Source organism: Aquarana catesbeiana, linkage group LG05, assembly GCF_042186555.1.
Source record: "Aquarana catesbeiana isolate 2022-GZ linkage group LG05, ASM4218655v1, whole genome shotgun sequence".
NCBI lineage: Eukaryota > Metazoa > Chordata > Amphibia > Anura > Ranidae > Aquarana > Aquarana catesbeiana.
This window is the reverse complement of record NC_133328.1, coordinates 284,563,288-284,581,709: the sequence shown is the minus strand read 5'-3', so window position 1 is coordinate 284,581,709 and position 18,422 is coordinate 284,563,288.

The window sequence follows — 18,422 nt, the reverse complement described above, 5'->3', positions numbered from 1 at the left end:
GCAGAAAGGTTTGTGCAATGTGTTTCCGGAGCCTGGGAGGATACAATTTCCTGGTGCTGGACAACATGTTGCTGAGGCTTCATTCAGTCACAGAAAGAGCGGTGGAGAAGGTGGCTGGCTGACAGATGCCTTCAGGCATTTCTTTAGTCCTCAGCGCCCAGGTCTGATTGATTCCAGCAACCATCGCCAGTGTCTAAATTACATGCTGCAGGAATATCTAGGGGCAAGATCAGACTTGGAGACCTTTCCACCAGGACATCCACTGAGTTACTGGGTCTTGAGGATGGACCACTGGCCAGAGCTTGCTCAATATGCAATTGAGCTACTGGTCTGTCCTGCATCCAGCGTCCTTTCTGAACACACATTCAGTGCTGCTGGAGGCTTTGTAACTGATCACAGAGTGCGCCTGTCCACAGACTGTTGATCGGCTCACATTCATAAAAATGAATCAGTCTTGGATCACCAGCTACCAAGCACCTGATGTAACCAAAGGATTTTATTATGGATGTGGGATCCCTTGAAGACTGCATATGCTGAGTGACGATCCTATTATGCTGAGTGACTATCCTATTCCTCCTCAATTTTCATGATGATAGCTTCTAAGAATATTTTTGGTTCAGGGTACCACCACCACTACCTAAGGCCCAATTTTTCTGCCCCTGTTTAACAGGGGCATGTGATTACAATTTCTGATCTAATATTTCACAGCAGGGCTCATTCCTGCACTCAACAAGAGTATCTGTGAGGGGTTGCAGTGTTGTGGCACCACCACCACTGCTTAAGGCCCAATTTTTCTGCCCCTGTTTAACAGGGGCCCGTAATTACAATTTTTGATCTAATATTTCACAGCAGGGCCCGTTCCACCAAGAGTAACTGTGAGGGCTTATAGTGTTCTGGTACCACCAACACCTAAGGCCCAATTTTCCACAGAGTGTATAGGGCAGGCCGTATAGTATATACAGGCGGTCCCCTATTTTCAAACATCTGACTTACAAATTACTCCTACTTAGAAACGGAGACATACAACAGGAAGTGAGAGGAAATCTACCCCTAGGAAGGGAAATTCTCTCCTGTAAAAGTTAATATGGAAAAAAGTGTCTCCCCACTGATGCTTTATCACCAATCCTTGTTTCCCTAATAACCCAAAATGTTCAAAATCCAATTGTCATTGGGACAGAAAGTGAGGTGAAATCTTCTGAACAGGTGCACAGACAGCAAAAAAAATCTTACAGGCGTGATGATAACCCTTCCCTATGTTATCCAAAAAAGCTTAAAAATAGATTTTTTGGCTGGAGCTACACTTACAAAATGTTCCTGTTCCAAATTACAAACAGATTCAACTTAATAACAAACCTACAGTCCCTATCTTGTTTGTAACCCGGGGACCGCCTGTATACTGCTGCTGTTCAGAGTATATAGGGCCTGGGGGCCCCACGCCTTTTTTTTTTTAATTTGGGTGCGGGGTTCACCTTAATATCCTTACCAGACCCAAAGGGCCTGGTAATGGGCTGGGGGGGGGGACATTACATTACAGCCGCAAGCAGTTTTAAATGTCTTTTTTTCCTTTAGAAATGTCATTTTGTGCAGGGAATGTGCCACTTTACAGGCATATTATAGACACCAGGCATGATATTTAAGGGAATATTACAATGTTATTGTTTCACTAAGCATTATTAAAATCACTGCTCTGTTTTTAAAACTTTTTTTTTGCATTGATACATGTCCCCTGGGGCAGGACCCGGGTCCCCAAACACTTTTTTTGACAATATCTTGCATATCAGCCTTTAAAATTAGCACTTTTGAATTTTCACGTTCAAGTCCCAAAGATTTTAATGGGATTTGCATGTTCGCACAAATTTTTGGCCTGTTCACATGTTCTGCCGCGAACCGAACCGGGGGTGTTCGGCTCATCCCTAGTCATGAGTCCTGCTTCCCTGTTTCATGTCTCATTACACAGGAAAGGTGGCCCAGACATACTGAGCCACAATTCTTTATTCAGACGGTACAGAATAAAACTGCTTACTCAAGCTATATTTTCTTATATATATAGAAATCCTGTTACCAAGCTGAAAAACAGAACTAATTGACTTAACTTGAGTCTGATAAGAGTTAAGATATATGAATTTATATGACTTTATGGCCTATGGTCTATATTACTACAAGCCCAATGTTTTCTAGTCGAACGTAAGTTCAACTCAAACATCGGGTGTTTACCCGTTTGCCATATTTAGAACATTATGGGGCATTCGCGGGAAATTCGAGTGCCCGTGGAACGACCCATAATTCACTGTGAGATCGCAGTGCATTGACAGTTGCTGATTGGCCAAAGCATGCACCTGACCCGCATGCTTTGGCCAATCACAGCACGCTCTGCTGTGAGAGCCATGATTGGCCAAAGCCAGGGTGTCTTTGGCCAATCATGGCTCAGGGGGCTAAGTCCATGCCCCACACTATGTAAGGCTGCTTACATTGCGGCCGTACATAGTGTAATGAATAAGAGTAGCAAAATTACATTTCTAAAGGAAAAAATGTCATTTAAAACTGCTCACGGCTGTAATGTATTGTCAGATCCCAGCAATATATACAAATCATTGAAAAAAATGGCATGAGTTACCCCCCAGTCCATTACAAGGCCCTTCAGGTCTGGTATGGATATTAAGGGAAACCCTGTGCTAAAATGTAATGAAAATGGCGTAGCAGTCCCCCCCTAAATTCCATACCAGGCCTTCAGGTTTGGTATAGAACCCAATGCCAAAATTAAAAAAAATGGCATGGGGCCCCCCCAAAATCCATACCAGGCCCTTCAGGTCTGGTATGGAAATTAAGGGAAGCCCCGCACCAAAATGAAAAAAAAATGGCGTGGGGGTCCACCCAAAATCCATACCAGACCTTTATCCAAACATGCAACCTGGCAGGCCACAGGAAAAGTGGAGGGGACAAGAGAGCACCCCCACCTCCTGAACCATAGCAGGCCACATGTCCTCAACATGGGGAGGGTGCTTTGGGGCACCCCCCCAAAACACCTTGTCCCCATGTTGATGAGGACAAGGGCTTCTTCCCCACAACCCTTGCCCAGTGGTTGTGGGAGTCTGTGGAGGGCTTATCGGAATCTGGAAGCACCCTTTAATGGGGGGCCCCCCAGATCCCAGCCCCCCCATGTGAATGGGTATCAGGTGCATTGTACCCCTACTCATTCACAGGAAAAAGTGTCAAAAAAGTAAAAATGACAAGAGAGAGTTTTGGACAATTCCTTTATTAAAAAAAAAGTGTCCCTCAATGTCCATTCATCTTCAATCACAGCTACATAGTTACATAGTTACATAGTTAGTCAGGGTGAAAAAATACACAAGTCCCTCCAGTTCAACCTTAAAAATAATAAATAAATAAAATAAAAAATATCATACAATCCAATATACTCAATTTTATACCCTCAGCTGATCCAGAGGAAGGCAAAAAACCCCAGCAGAGCATGCTCCAACTTTCTACAGCAGGGGAAAAAATTCCTTCCTGATCCCCCAAGAGGCAATCAGATTTTCCCTGGATCAACTTTACCTATAAATGTCAGTACCCAGTTATGTTATGTACATTTAGGAAAGTATCCAGGCCTTTCTTAAAGCAATCTACTGAGCTGGCCAGAACCACCTCTGGAGGGAGTCTATTCCACATTTTCACAGCTCTTACTGTGGAGAAACCTTTGCGTATTTGGAGATGAAATCTCTTTTCCTCTAGACGTAAAGAGTGCTCCTGTGTCCTCTGGGTTGACCGTAAAGAGGATAACTCAACACCAAGTTCACTATATGGACCCCTTATATATTTGAACATGTTGATCATATCCCCCTTATTCTCCTCTTCTCAAGAGTGAATAAATTCAGTTCCTCTAATCTTTCCTCATAGCTGAACTCCTCCATGCCTCTTATCAGTTTGGTTGCCCTTCTCTGCACTTTCTCCAGTTCCCCGATATCCTTCTTGAGAACTGGTGCCCAAAACTGAACTGCATATTCCAGATGAGGTCTTACTAATGATTTGAACAGGGGCAAAATTATCTCTCTCTCTCTGGAGTCCATACCTCTCTTAACCACTTGACAACTGGGCACTTAAACCCCCCTTGTGACCAGACCAATTTTCAGCTTTCAGCGCTCTCACACTTTGAATGACAATTACTCAGTCATGTAATACTGTACCCAAATGAATTTTTTGTCCTTTTTTTCATACAAATAGAGCTTTCTTTTGGTGGTATTTGATCACCTCTGGGTTTTTTATTTTTTGCGCTATAAATGAAAAAAGACCAAAAATTTGGAAAAAAACGCATTTTTCTTTGTTTCTGTGATAAAATTTTGCAAATTAGTATATTTTCTTCATAAATTTTGGCCACAATTTATAATGCTACATATCTTTGGTAAAAATAACCCAAATTAGTGGATATTATTTGGTCCGTGTGAAAGTTAGAGAGTCTACAAGTTATGGTCTAAATCATAAAAAATTGATCACACCTGATGTACTGACGGCCTATCTCATTTCTTGCGACCCAAACAAGTCAGAAAAGTACAAATACCCCCAAATAACCCCTTTTTTGAAAGTAGACATTCCAAGGTATTTAGTAAGAGGCATGGTGAGGTTTTTGAAGTTGTCATTTTTTCCCACAATTCTTTGCAAAATGAAGATTTTTTTTTTTTCCCCACAAAATTTTTATTGTAATAGGTTATTTCTCTCACATGGCATGTGTATACCACAAATAACACCCCAAAATACATTCTGCTACTCATCCTGAGTATGGGGATATCACATGTATGGGACTTTTTCACAGCCTGGCCACATAGAGAGGCCCAACATGCAGGGAGCGCCATCACGTGTTCTAGGAGCATAAATTACACATCTAATTTGTTGACTACCTATTACAGTATTGAAGGCCCTGGAGCACCAGGACAATTACATGTGACACTGATGTGGCACTGATGACAAATGGCACTGATACGTGGCACTGATATGGCACTGATGATAGATGGCACTGATACGTGGCACTGACACTGATGTGGCACTGATGACAGATGGCACTAATACATGGCACTGATGACAGATGGCACTAATACGTGGCACTGACAGATGGCACTAATATGTGCCACTGATGACACATGACACTGATGACAGATGGCACTAATATGTGGCGCTGATGACAGATGGCACTGATGACAGATGGCACTAATACGTGGCACTGATGACACGTGGCACTGATGAAAGATGGCACTAATACGTGGCACTGATGACAGATGGCACTAATACGTGGCACTGATGACAGATGGCACTAATACGTGGCACTGATGACACTGATGACAGATGGCACTGATACATGGCACTGATGACACTGATGACAGATGGCACTGATACGTGGCACTGATACGTGGCACTGATGACACATGACACTGATGACATGGCACGTGACACTGACAGCTGGCACCGATGACAGATGGCACTATGTGGCACTGATGACAGATGGCACTTATACGTGGCACTGGGGACAGATGGCAGTGGGGACAGATGGCACTGGGGACAGATGGCAGGGACATGACAGCAGGGACAGATGGCAGGGACAGATGACAGGACAGATGGCAGGGACAGATGACAGGACAGATGGCAGGGACAGATGACAGGACAGATGGCAGGGACAGAGGGCAGGGACAGATGACAGGACAGATGGCAGGGACAGAGGGCAGGGACAGATGACAGGACAGATGGCAGGGACAGATGGCAGGGACAGATGACAGGACAGATGGCAGCGGGGACACTTTTTTTTCGCTTTTTTTTCTGTTCACTTACCGCTGCAGCGGTTCTCTCTCCGTCCTCACACGCTGTCTCTGTGTGAGGAGGAGAGCTGGTGATGAGAGATGATCTCATATGTTTACATATGAGATCATCTCTCATTGGCACCGCCGATTGCACTGAAAACGGCCGCTATGATTGGCCATTTTCAGCGATCTGTGACTGGCTGTGTCCAAGGGACATGACCAGCACAAAACTTCCCCGATGCGCGCCCGCGGGAGCGCGCAACGCGGAAGTAAACAGGAGGACGTCTAGGGACGCCCTCCCGGCAATTGGAGTCCGCGCTGTAGCCGTCTTTCGGCTATAGTGCGGACGCCTTGTGGTTAATACAAGAAAGGACTTTGCTCGCTTTGGAAACTGCAGCTTGGCATTGCATGCTATTATTGAGCTTATGATCTACAAAAACCCCAAGATCCTTCTCCACCACGGATTCCCCCAGTTGTACTCCCATTAGCATGTATGATGCATGCATATTCTTAGCTACCAAGTGCATAACTTTACATTTCTCAACATTAAACCTCATCTGCCACATAGTCGCCCAATTAGACAGTGCATTGAGGTCGGCTTGCAAATTGGAGACATCCTGTAAGGATGTTATTCCACAGCGTCCGACTGTTCCGAAAAAAAAAAGAAAAATTCCACCTCCATGGGAGGAGTCTGGCCAACTGCAGCCCATGGAAGTGGAGTTTCTACCTTTTTTTGGTCCATTGGCGCTGTGATTGACAATGGTTTTACATCTTTTTAATAAAGGAAAAAAACTGTCTCCTGTCATTTTTATTTTTTGACACTTTTTTTAGTGAACGAGTATGGGTACAATGTACCTGATACCCATTCACATAGGGAGGACCCTTGGATTTGGGGGCCCCCTTGTTAAAGGGGGCTTCCAGATTCCCATAAGACCCCCACAACCACTGGGCAAGGGTTGTGGGGAAGAGGCCCTTGTCTTCATCAATATGGGGACAAGATGTTTTGGGGGGACCCGAAAGCACCCTCCCCATGTTGAGGGCATGTGGCCTGGGCCGTTTCAGGAGGGGCCTGCATCCTGCCAATTTGTGTGCTCAGATAAGGGTCTGATATGGATCTTGGGGGGACCCCCATGCCATTTTTTTTTAAATTTTGGCGCAGGGTTCCCCTTAAAATCCATACCAGACCTGAAGGGCCCGATATAGATTTTGGGGGGACCCCCAAGCCATTTTTTTTAAATTTTGGTGCGGAGTTCCCCTTAATATCCATACCAGACCTGAAGGGCCTGGTAATGGACTGGGGGGGAACCCACACCATTTTTTTTCAATGATTTTTATCTATATTGCTGGGATCCAACAATACATTACAGCCGCAAGCATTTTTAAATGACATTTTTTCCTTTAGAAATGTCATTTTGCTGTGGTACTGTTATCAACATGGGAAAGATGCGCTACTTTACAGGCAGACTAAGGAGACCCCAGGAACGATATTTAAAGGAATATTTCATTTTTATTGTTTCACTTTAAGCATTATTAAAATCACTGCTCCTGAAAAAACAGACGTTTTTAAAACTTTTTTGCATTGATACATGTCCCCTGGGGCAGGACCCAGGTCCCCATACACTCTTTATGGCAATAACTTGCATATAAGCCTTTAAAAATGAGCACTTTTGTTTTTTCACATTCGTGTCCCATGGACTTTAATGGTGTTTGCACAAATTTTTTGCCTGTTTGTATGTTCTGGTGTGAACCGAACTGGGGGGTATTCGGCTCATCCCTAGTGTCAAGCAAGGCACATGTGTGAACTATTCCCGGTGCAGACAACAGGTTGATGCCATACCTAACCTTTGCTTAAAGTAATTGGTATGGGGTTAACCATCTCTAGGAATGCCCCTGTAGAGCTGGAGGAATTCCTGCCTCAGTGTATCTACGATCCTCCAGACATTCCAGCTGAAAAACAGCTTGACGGCATTTTACCTGAGTTGTTGCATACAGTTGTGCTCAGTTTACATACCCTGGCAGAATTTATGATTTCTTGGCCATTTTTCATAGAATATGAATGATAACACAAAAACTTTTCTTTCACTCATGGTTGGTGTTTGGCTGAAGCCATTTATTATCAATCAACTGTGTTTACTCTTTTTAAATCATAATCGCAACAGAAACTACCCAAATGACCCTGATCAAAAGTTTACATACCCCAGTTCTTAATATAGTGTATTGCCCCCTTTAACATCAATGACAGCTTGAAGTCTTTTGTGGTATTTGTGGATGAGGCTCTTTATCTTCTCAGATGGTAAAGCTGCTCATTCCTCTTGGCAAAAAGCCTCCACTTCCTGTAAATTCCTAGGCTGTCTTGCATGAACTGCACATTTGAGATCTCCCCAGAGTGGCTCAATGACATTGAGGTCAGGAGACTGAGATGGCCACTCCAGAACCTTCACTTTATTCTGCTGTAGTCAATGACAGGTCGACTTGGCCTTGTGTTTTGGATCATTGTCATGTTGGAATGTCCAAGTACGTCCCATGCGCAACTTCCTGGCTGATGAATGCAAATGTTCCTCCAGTATTTTTTGATGACATACTGCATTCATCTTGCCATCAATTTTGACCAAATTTCCTGTACATTTGTAGCTCACACATCCCCAAAACATCAGCGATCCACCTCCCTGTTTCACAATGGGAATGGTGTACCTTTCATCATAGGCCTTGTTGACTCCTCTCCAAATGAAGCGTTTATGGTGGTGGCCAAAAAGCTAAATTTTGGTCTCATCACTCCAAATGACTTTGTGCCAGAAGGTTTGAGGCTTGTCTCTGTGCAGTTTGGCGTATTGTAAGCGGGATACTTTGTGGTATTTGCGTAGTAATGACTTTCTCGACCATGCAGTGCCTCCTTATTGTGCATCTTGAAACAGCCAGACCACATGTTTTTAAAGAATCCTGTATTCCACCTAAAGTTATTTGTGGGTTTTTCCTTGCATCCCAAACAATTTTCCTGACCGTGGTTTGGTTTCAACAGAACCCCTCATTTTCCACTTCTAGATTAGAGTTTGAACACTGCTGATTGACATTCTCAGTTCCTTGGACATCTCTTTATATCCCTTTTCTTTTTTTTACAGTTCAACTACCTTCTCCCACAGATCCTTTGACAATTCTTTTGCTTTCCCCATGACTCAGAATCCAGAAACGTGCAGCACTGGATGAAAGATGCAAGGGTCTGTCGGGAGTCCAAAAAATCATTGACCTTTTATACACACACACTAACTACAAGCAAACAGATCACAGGTGAGGATTGCTACCTTTAATAGCCATTCAAACCCGTTTGTGTCAACTTGTGTGCATGTTATCAAGCCAAAATCACCAGGGTATGTAAACGTTTGATCAGGGTCATATGGGTAGTTTCTGTTGTGATTATGATTTAACCACTTGCTGCCCACCATATAGCAAAATGACGGTGGCAAAGTGGTTTAAATACCCTGACCAGATGTCATATGACGTCTTCAGGATATTAAGCCACTGCACGCCTCCCGATCTAGGTAAAGCATCTCTGACAGAGACCACATGATCAGCCATGTCCAATCACGGCTGATCACGATATAAACAGGAAGAGCCGTGATCGGCTTTTCCTCACTCGCGTCTGTCAGACGTGAGTAGAGGAGAGCCGATCGGCTGCCGATCGATTATCAGCACAGCCCCCTGAGGATGCCCACACTGGACCACCAGGGATACCACCAGGGATGACCACCACCAAGTATGCCACTCTAGACCACCAGGAATGCCAATCAGTGCCCACAATGGATGCCAATCAGTGCCCACAATGGGCATAACTGATTGGCAGGCATTATTGTCTGGCACTGATTGGCATCCATCAGTACCATATGTTAAAGTACATCAGTGCCACCTATCAGTGCCTATCCATGATCACACCTGATGTACTGACGGCCTATCTCATTTCTTGCGACCCAAACAAGTCAGAAAAGTACAAATACCCCCAAATAACCCCTTTTTTGAAAGTAGACATTCCAAGGTATTTAGTAAGAGGCATGGTGAGGTTTTTGAAGTTGTCATTTTTTCCCACAATTCTTTGCAAAATGAAGATTTTTTTTTTTTCCCCACAAAATTTTTATTGTAATAGGTTATTTCTCTCACATGGCATGTGTATACCACAAATAACAAACCCCAAAATACATTCTGCTACTCATCCTGAGTATGGGGATATCACATGTATGGGACTTTTTCACAGCCTGGCCACATAGAGAGGCCCAACATGCAGGGAGCGCCATCACGTGTTCTAGGAGCATAAATTACACATCTAATTTGTTGACTACCTATTACAGTATTGAAGGCCCTGGAGCACCAGGACAATTACATGTGACACTGATGTGGCACTGATGACAAATGGCACTGATACGTGGCACTGATATGGCACTGATGATAGATGGCACTGATACGTGGCACTGACACTGATGTGGCACTGATGACAGATGGCACTAATACATGGCACTGATGACAGATGGCACTAATACGTGGCACTGACAGATGGCACTAATATGTGCCACTGATGACACATGACACTGATGACAGATGGCACTAATATGTGGCGCTGATGACAGATGGCACTGATGACAGATGGCACTAATACGTGGCACTGATGACACGTGGCACTGATGAAAGATGGCACTAATACGTGGCACTGATGACAGATGGCACTAATACGTGGCACTGATGACAGATGGCACTAATACGTGGCACTGATGACACTGATGACAGATGGCACTGATACATGGCACTGATGACACTGATGACAGATGGCACTGATACGTGGCACTGATACGTGGCACTGATGACACATGACACTGATGACATGGCACGTGACACTGACAGCTGGCACCGATGACAGATGGCACTATGTGGCACTGATGACAGATGGCACTTATACGTGGCACTGGGGACAGATGGCAGTGGGGACAGATGGCACTGGGGACAGATGGCAGGGACGTGACAGCAGGGACAGATGGCAGGGACAGATGACAGGACAGATGGCAGGGACAGATGACAGGACAGATGGCAGGGACAGATGACAGGACAGATGGCAGGGACAGAGGGCAGGGACAGATGACAGGACAGATGGCAGGGACAGATGGCAGGGACAGATGACAGGACAGATGGCAGCGGGGACACTTTTTTTTCGCTTTTTTTTCTGTTCACTTACCGCTGCAGCGGTTCTCTCTCCGTCCTCACACGCTGTCTCTGTGTGAGGAGGAGAGCTGGTGATGAGAGATGATCTCATATGTTTACATATGAGATCATCTCTCATTGGCACCGCCGATTGCACTGAAAACGGCCGCTATGATTGGCCATTTTCAGCGATCTGTGACTGGCTGTGTCCAAGGGACAAGACCAGCACAAAACTTCCCCGATGCGCGCCCGCGGGAGCGCGCAACGCGGAAGTAAACAGGAGGACGTCTAGGGACGCCCTCCCGGCAATTGGAGTCCGCGCTGTAGCCGTCTTTCGGCTATAGTGCGGACGCCTTGTGGTTAATACAAGAAAGGACTTTGCTCGCTTTGGAAACTGCAGCTTGGCATTGCATGCTATTATTGAGCTTATGATCTACAAAAACCCCAAGATCCTTCTCCACCACGGATTCCCCCAGTTGTACTCCCATTAGCATGTATGATGCATGCATATTCTTAGCTACCAAGTGCATAACTTTACATTTCTCAACATTAAACCTCATCTGCCACATAGTCGCCCAATTAGACAGTGCATTGAGGTCGGCTTGCAAATTGGAGACATCCTGTAAGGATGTTATTCCACAGCGTCCGACTGTTCCGAAAAAAAAAAGAAAAATTCCACCTCCATGGGAGGAGTCTGGCCAACTGCAGCCCATGGAAGTGGAGTTTCTACCTTTTTTTGGTCTATTGGCGCTGTGATTGACAATGGTTTTACATCTTTTTAATAAAGGAAAAAAACTGTCTCCTGTCATTTTTATTTTTTGACACTTTTTTTAGTGAACGAGTATGGGTACAATGTACCTGATACCCATTCACATAGGGAGGACCCTTGGATTTGGGGGCCCCCTTGTTAAAGGGGGCTTCCAGATTCCCATAAGACCCCCACAACCACTGGGCAAGGGTTGTGGGGAAGAGGCCCTTGTCTTCATCAATATGGGGACAAGATGTTTTGGGGGGACCCGAAAGCACCCTCCCCATGTTGAGGGCATGTGGCCTGGGCCGTTTCAGGAGGGGCCTGCATCCTGCCAATTTGTGTGCTCAGATAAGGGTCTGATATGGATCTTGGGGGGACCCCCACGCCATTTTTTTTTAAATGTTGGCGCAGGGTCCCCCTTAAAATCCATACCAGACCTGAAGGGCCCGATATAGATTTTGGGGGGACCCCCAAGCCATTTTTTTTAAATTTTGGTGCGGAGTTCCCCTTAATATCCATACCAGACCTGAAGGGCCTGGTAATGGACTGGGGGGAACCCACACCATTTTTTTTCAATGATTTTTATCTATATTGCTGGGATCCAACAATACATTACAGCCGCAAGCATTTTTAAATGACATTTTTTCCTTTAGAAATGTCATTTTGCTGTGGTACTGTTATCAACATGGGAAAGATGCGCTACTTTACAGGCAGACTAAGGAGACCCCAGGAACGATATTTAAAGGAATATTTCATTTTTATTGTTTCACTTTAAGCATTATTAAAATCACTGCTCCTGAAAAAACAGACGTTTTTAAAACTTTTTTGCATTGATACATGTCCCCTGGGGCAGGACCCAGGTCCCCATACACTCTTTATGGCAATAACTTGCATATAAGCCTTTAAAAATGAGCACTTTTGTTTTTTCACATTCGTGTCCCATGGACTTTAATGGTGTTTGCACAAATTTTTTGCCTGTTTGTATGTTCTGGTGTGAACCGAACTGGGGGGTATTCGGCTCATCCCTAGTGTCAAGCAAGGCACATGTGTGAACTATTCCCGGTGCAGACAACAGGTTGATGCCATACCTAACCTTTGCTTAAAGTAATTGGTATGGGGTTAACCATCTCTAGGAATGCCCCTGTAGAGCTGGAGGAATTCCTGCCTCAGTGTATCTACGATCCTCCAGACATTCCAGCTGAAAAACAGCTTGACGGCATTTTACCTGAGTTGTTGCATACAGTTGTGCTCAGTTTACATACCCTGGCAGAATTTATGATTTCTTGGCCATTTTTCATAGAATATGAATGATAACACAAAAACTTTTCTTTCACTCATGGTTGGTGTTTGGCTGAAGCCATTTATTATCAATCAACTGTGTTTACTCTTTTTAAATCATAATCGCAACAGAAACTACCCAAATGACCCTGATCAAAAGTTTACATACCCCAGTTCTTAATATAGTATATTGCCCCCTTTAACAACAATGACAGCTTGAAGTCTTTTGTGGTATTTGTGGATGAGGCTCTTTATCTTCTCAGATGGTAAAGCTGCTCATTCCTCTTGGCAAAAAGCCTCCACTTCCTGTAAATTCCTAGGCTGTCTTGCATGAACTGCACATTTGAGATCTCCCCAGAGTGGCTCAATGACATTGAGGTCAGGAGACTGAGATGGCCACTCCAGAACCTTCACTTTATTCTGCTGTAGTCAATGACAGGTCGACTTGGCCTTGTGTTTTGGATCATTGTCATGTTGGAATGTCCAAGTACGTCCCATGCGCAACTTCCTGGCTGATGAATGCAAATGTTCCTCCAGTATTTTTTGATGACATACTGCATTCATCTTGCCATCAATTTTGACCAAATTTCCTGTACATTTGTAGCTCACACATCCCCAAAACATCAGCGATCCACCTCCCTGTTTCACAATGGGAATGGTGTACCTTTCATCATAGGCCTTGTTGACTCCTCTCCAAATGAAGCGTTTATGGTGGTGGCCAAAAAGCTAAATTTTGGTCTCATCACTCCAAATGACTTTGTGCCAGAAGGTTTGAGGCTTGTCTCTGTGCAGTTTGGCGTATTGTAAGCGGGATACTTTGTGGTATTTGCGTAGTAATGACTTTCTCGACCATGCAGTGCCTCCTTATTGTGCATCTTGAAACAGCCAGACCACATGTTTTTAAAGAATCCTGTATTCCACCTAAAGTTATTTGTGGGTTTTTCCTTGCATCCCAAACAATTTTCCTGACCGTGGTTTGGTTTCAACAGAACCCCTCATTTTCCACTTCTAGATTAGAGTTTGAACACTGCTGATTGACATTCTCAGTTCCTTGGACATCTCTTTATATCCCTTTTCTTTTTTTTACAGTTCAACTACCTTCTCCCACAGATCCTTTGACAATTCTTTTGCTTTCCCCATGACTCAGAATCCAGAAACGTGCAGCACTGGATGAAAGATGCAAGGGTCTGTCGGGAGTCCAAAAAATCATTGACCTTTTATACACACACTAACTACAAGCAAACAGATCACAGGTGAGGATTGCTACCTTTAATAGCCATTCAAACCCGTTTGTGTCAACTTGTGTGCATGTTATCAAGCCAAAATCACCAGGGTATGTAAACGTTTGATCAGGGTCATATGGGTAGTTTCTGTTGTGATTATGATTTAACCACTTGCTGCCCACCATATAGCAAAATGACGGTGGCAAAGTGGTTTAAATACCCTGACCAGATGTCATATGACGTCTTCAGGATATTAAGCCACTGCACGCCTCCCGATCTAGGTAAAGCATCTCTGACAGAGACCACATGATCAGCCATGTCCAATCACGGCTGATCACGATATAAACAGGAAGAGCCGTGATCGGCTTTTCCTCACTCGCGTCTGTCAGACGTGAGTAGAGGAGAGCCGATCGGCTGCCGATCGATTATCAGCACAGCCCCCTGAGGATGCCCACACTGGACCACCAGGGATACCACCAGGGATGACCACCACCAAGTATGCCACTCTAGACCACCAGGAATGCCAATCAGTGCCCACAATGGATGCCAATCAGTGCCCACAATGGGCATAACTGATTGGCAGGCATTATTGTCTGGCACTGATTGGCATCCATCAGTACCATATGTTAAAGTACATCAGTGCCACCTATCAGTGCCTATCCATGCCCATCCGTGCCACCTATCAGTGCCCATCCATGCTGCTTATCAGTGCCCAGCCGTGCCACCTATCCATGCCCATCCGTGCCACCTATCAGTGCCCATCTGTGCCGCACATCAGTGCCACCTATCAGTGCCCATCAGTGCCACCTATCAGTGCCCCATCAGTGCCGCATATTAGTGCCCATCATCAGTGCCCATCAATGCCACCTCATCAATGCCACCTCATTGGTGCCACCTCATCGGTGCCCATCAGTGCCACCTTATCAGTGCCCGTTAGTGCAGCCCCATCAGTGCCCATCAGTGAAGGAGAAAACATACTTATTTACAAAGTTTTGTAACTGAATAAAAAAAACTTTTTTTTTTTCAAAATTTTTGGTCTTTTTTTTTATTTGTTTAGCAGAAAATAATAATCCCAGAGGTGATAAAATACTACCAAAAGAAAGCTCTATTTGTGGGAACGAAATGATAAAAATATAGTTTGGGTACAGTGTAGCATGACCGCGCAATTGTCATTCAAATTGTGACAGCGCTGAAAGCTGAAAATTCATCTGGGCAGGAAGGTGTATAAGTGCCTGGTATTGCAGTGGTTAAAAAGATTAAACACAGTTGATTGATAATAAATGGCTTCAGCCAAACACTAACCTAGAGTGAATTAAATGTTTTTGTGTTATCATTCATATTCTCTGAAAAATGGCCAGGAAATCATAAATTCTGCCAGGGTATGTAAACGTTTGAGCACAACTGTAGCCTTTGGTTGCATGGAGTGAACTGGTGGTTTTGACAATGACTCACCGGATGAGGTCAATGAGGAGAAGGGGGCAGAAGTGCCTAAATGGACTGTCATTGTCATTGATTTTTAGGTTGCAGGGCAGTACCACCAACTCAAGGGGTGTGTCCCATCATGCATTAACTGTGGTACAGCACAGGTCCCAAACACATGAAAATGCAGAGACTCCACAAGCTGGAACAGAAGTAACTGTAAACAGATATTTTGCCAAGCTGGCACTTAGATGTTGGGCATGGGGTGGCTTAGTACATAGTTTTCTTACATTCCTTCAGCTGGGGAAGAGACACCTACTGAGCCAGACAGAGAGAGCCGAGTGAGATTTGAAGACTTAGAACAAGATTGAACAATACTTTTCTTTTCTCTATGTGTCCTCATGCTGATCTCCTTCCCCACTAGAGGTGCCATAAGGTAAGCCTCCCAAACCCCTTATTTGATGTCCATCCCTATCACTTGAATAAACAGAAGGGCCTTTTGCTGCCGACCAGTAGTGGTGTGCTGCTCACACTGAGCTTTATGGTGAACGGTCATGTGTCTCTTCATGTGGTGCCCAAAATGAATAGTATATTTACCAGACTTGATATTATGCAGAAAGAGACTGAGAATCACTATGGTGCTAGCTGAAGCACATGTATGAAGTGAGGTCCAAATTGCTGGTGCAAAGTAGACCTAGGGATACCGGTGACATGCCCCCATGGATCAGTGCCATTCAGTAGAATAGGATTGCTGCTTCCTCCTGTCCTATGTAGGTTGCCTGTAAATAAAATCCTGCTTTGATGATGTTATTCCTATTCCTCACTTTCCTCCTCCACTATCTATGGCACTCAGGTTTGTTCTGAGACTCCTTCATTGCTGAAGGCAACTTGGCAGAGCTCCTAAACTATAGGGACATCACTGGCAATTGATTCTTTCTGTCTGTTGTCCCCTTCTACACTACTCCTGTTGCTCTCCTCAACTCCAAATTAAGTTACTGCACATCCTTCTGCAGTAAATAACTGAAACAGTGCTGAAATAATGCAGCTGACACCTTTTTGCCTTTTGCAGGTGCAACAACGGGATTCGTTGTGGATAATGAGAAAGAACAGGGGATATTTTCAGCTGATGATGACATTCTACTCTGAGAGATAGAGGAGGATGATGAAGACTTGGTTATCCACTCCACCACTTTCTCCGGCTGTATAGCACACTGTTTTTCAGGGTTCTGATCTGACCAGCACTTTGGCCTTTGGATACAGAATACATTGCTGCGCTGCTAATAAAGGTACATTTTTTTTTCCACAGCACAAGTTCATGCTGTTGCTGAACAAACAAAGGTAAAAGACCCTGACAAAATAATAAAATTATATTGACATAAAATATACCCCCAGGGAAAAAAAAATAAACACTAAATCTCAAATGCCAATCCTATTACAAAAAAAACACATTTTTGTCATTTTAATTTGAGAAACTTAAAAAAAAGCAAAAGCAAAAATCTCCCCCTCAAAAAAAATTACATATATATATATATATATATATATATATATATATATATATATATGTATATATATATATATATATATATATATATATATATATATATATACAGCAAAACAGCACCAGAATTTTTAATAGACATACAAAAAAAAATAGTTCTAAAATGGAATGGTGGGTCTATTCGCAGTGAATACTGTAGAGGGATGCATATTTCAGGATGAATTCTGCATTGATCCAAACTCCATCCCTATTGATTATATATCTATACCTAAACATATATTTTGCAGTATTTTAAAGACCATACTGTATATCGTTTTTTTTTTTTCTGTAGGTTGACAAATAGACATTTTGAAAAAGTGCATTTTTCATTATTTTACACAAGGTTTAATACTTCTATTAGCTTTTCTAAATGAAATTATTATTATCATTGTTTGCAAACAAGCAATCTATCTATCTATCTATCTATCTATCTATCTATCTATCTATCTATCTATCTATCTATCTATCTATCTATCTATCTATCTATCTATCTATCTATCTATCTATCTATCTATCTATCTATCTATCTATCTATCTATCTATCTATCTATCTAGCTAGCTAGCTACCAGCTGCATAATACTTACTGGGTTTTGTTTCAAAGATTATATGCTATCAAGTTCTTCACAAAGTTTTTTTGGCTCCTGATCAGGAAAAACAGATGTAGGCTACCTACCCTGTCACCTTCATGTAATCCTTCATGTTTCAAGTCAAAGAATACCTATGGTAACAGAAAGAAAAATACCTTTAGGGAATCTATGACAAACGCAATAATTCATTTTCATTTAAAATCTGATTAATCCTCTAGCACATTAACAAGCCTGTAATTCAGAAGAAAAAGAAAACCTCTTTTACATCTCAAATCAAACTATTTACTTGAAAGAATAAAATTAATCCTTTAATTATATTATGGAAATTACGGTTTTCTTTTCATCACTATTTAAATAGAGGTGCAAGTGGTTAAAAGAGTTAAGATAATAAAATTATTTATTATCCCAAGATTATCTTCAATTTAAACAGATTTGTCTTTTACCTTGAGTTTTTATAAAATGCTAATTGCCTAAATATGGTTTAATGACGTCACAGTGTTTTAGAAAGAAAAATCTACTAATGCTGAAAATCTAATATAGATTTGTACAAACTTCTGACCTTTTTTTGTATGTATTTACTTTCATTTGATGTTTCTTAACACATAGCAATAAAATACAACAAAAAAGAAGTGATTTAGAGACCCCTCCTCCTTTTTTCCTATTTTCTAAAA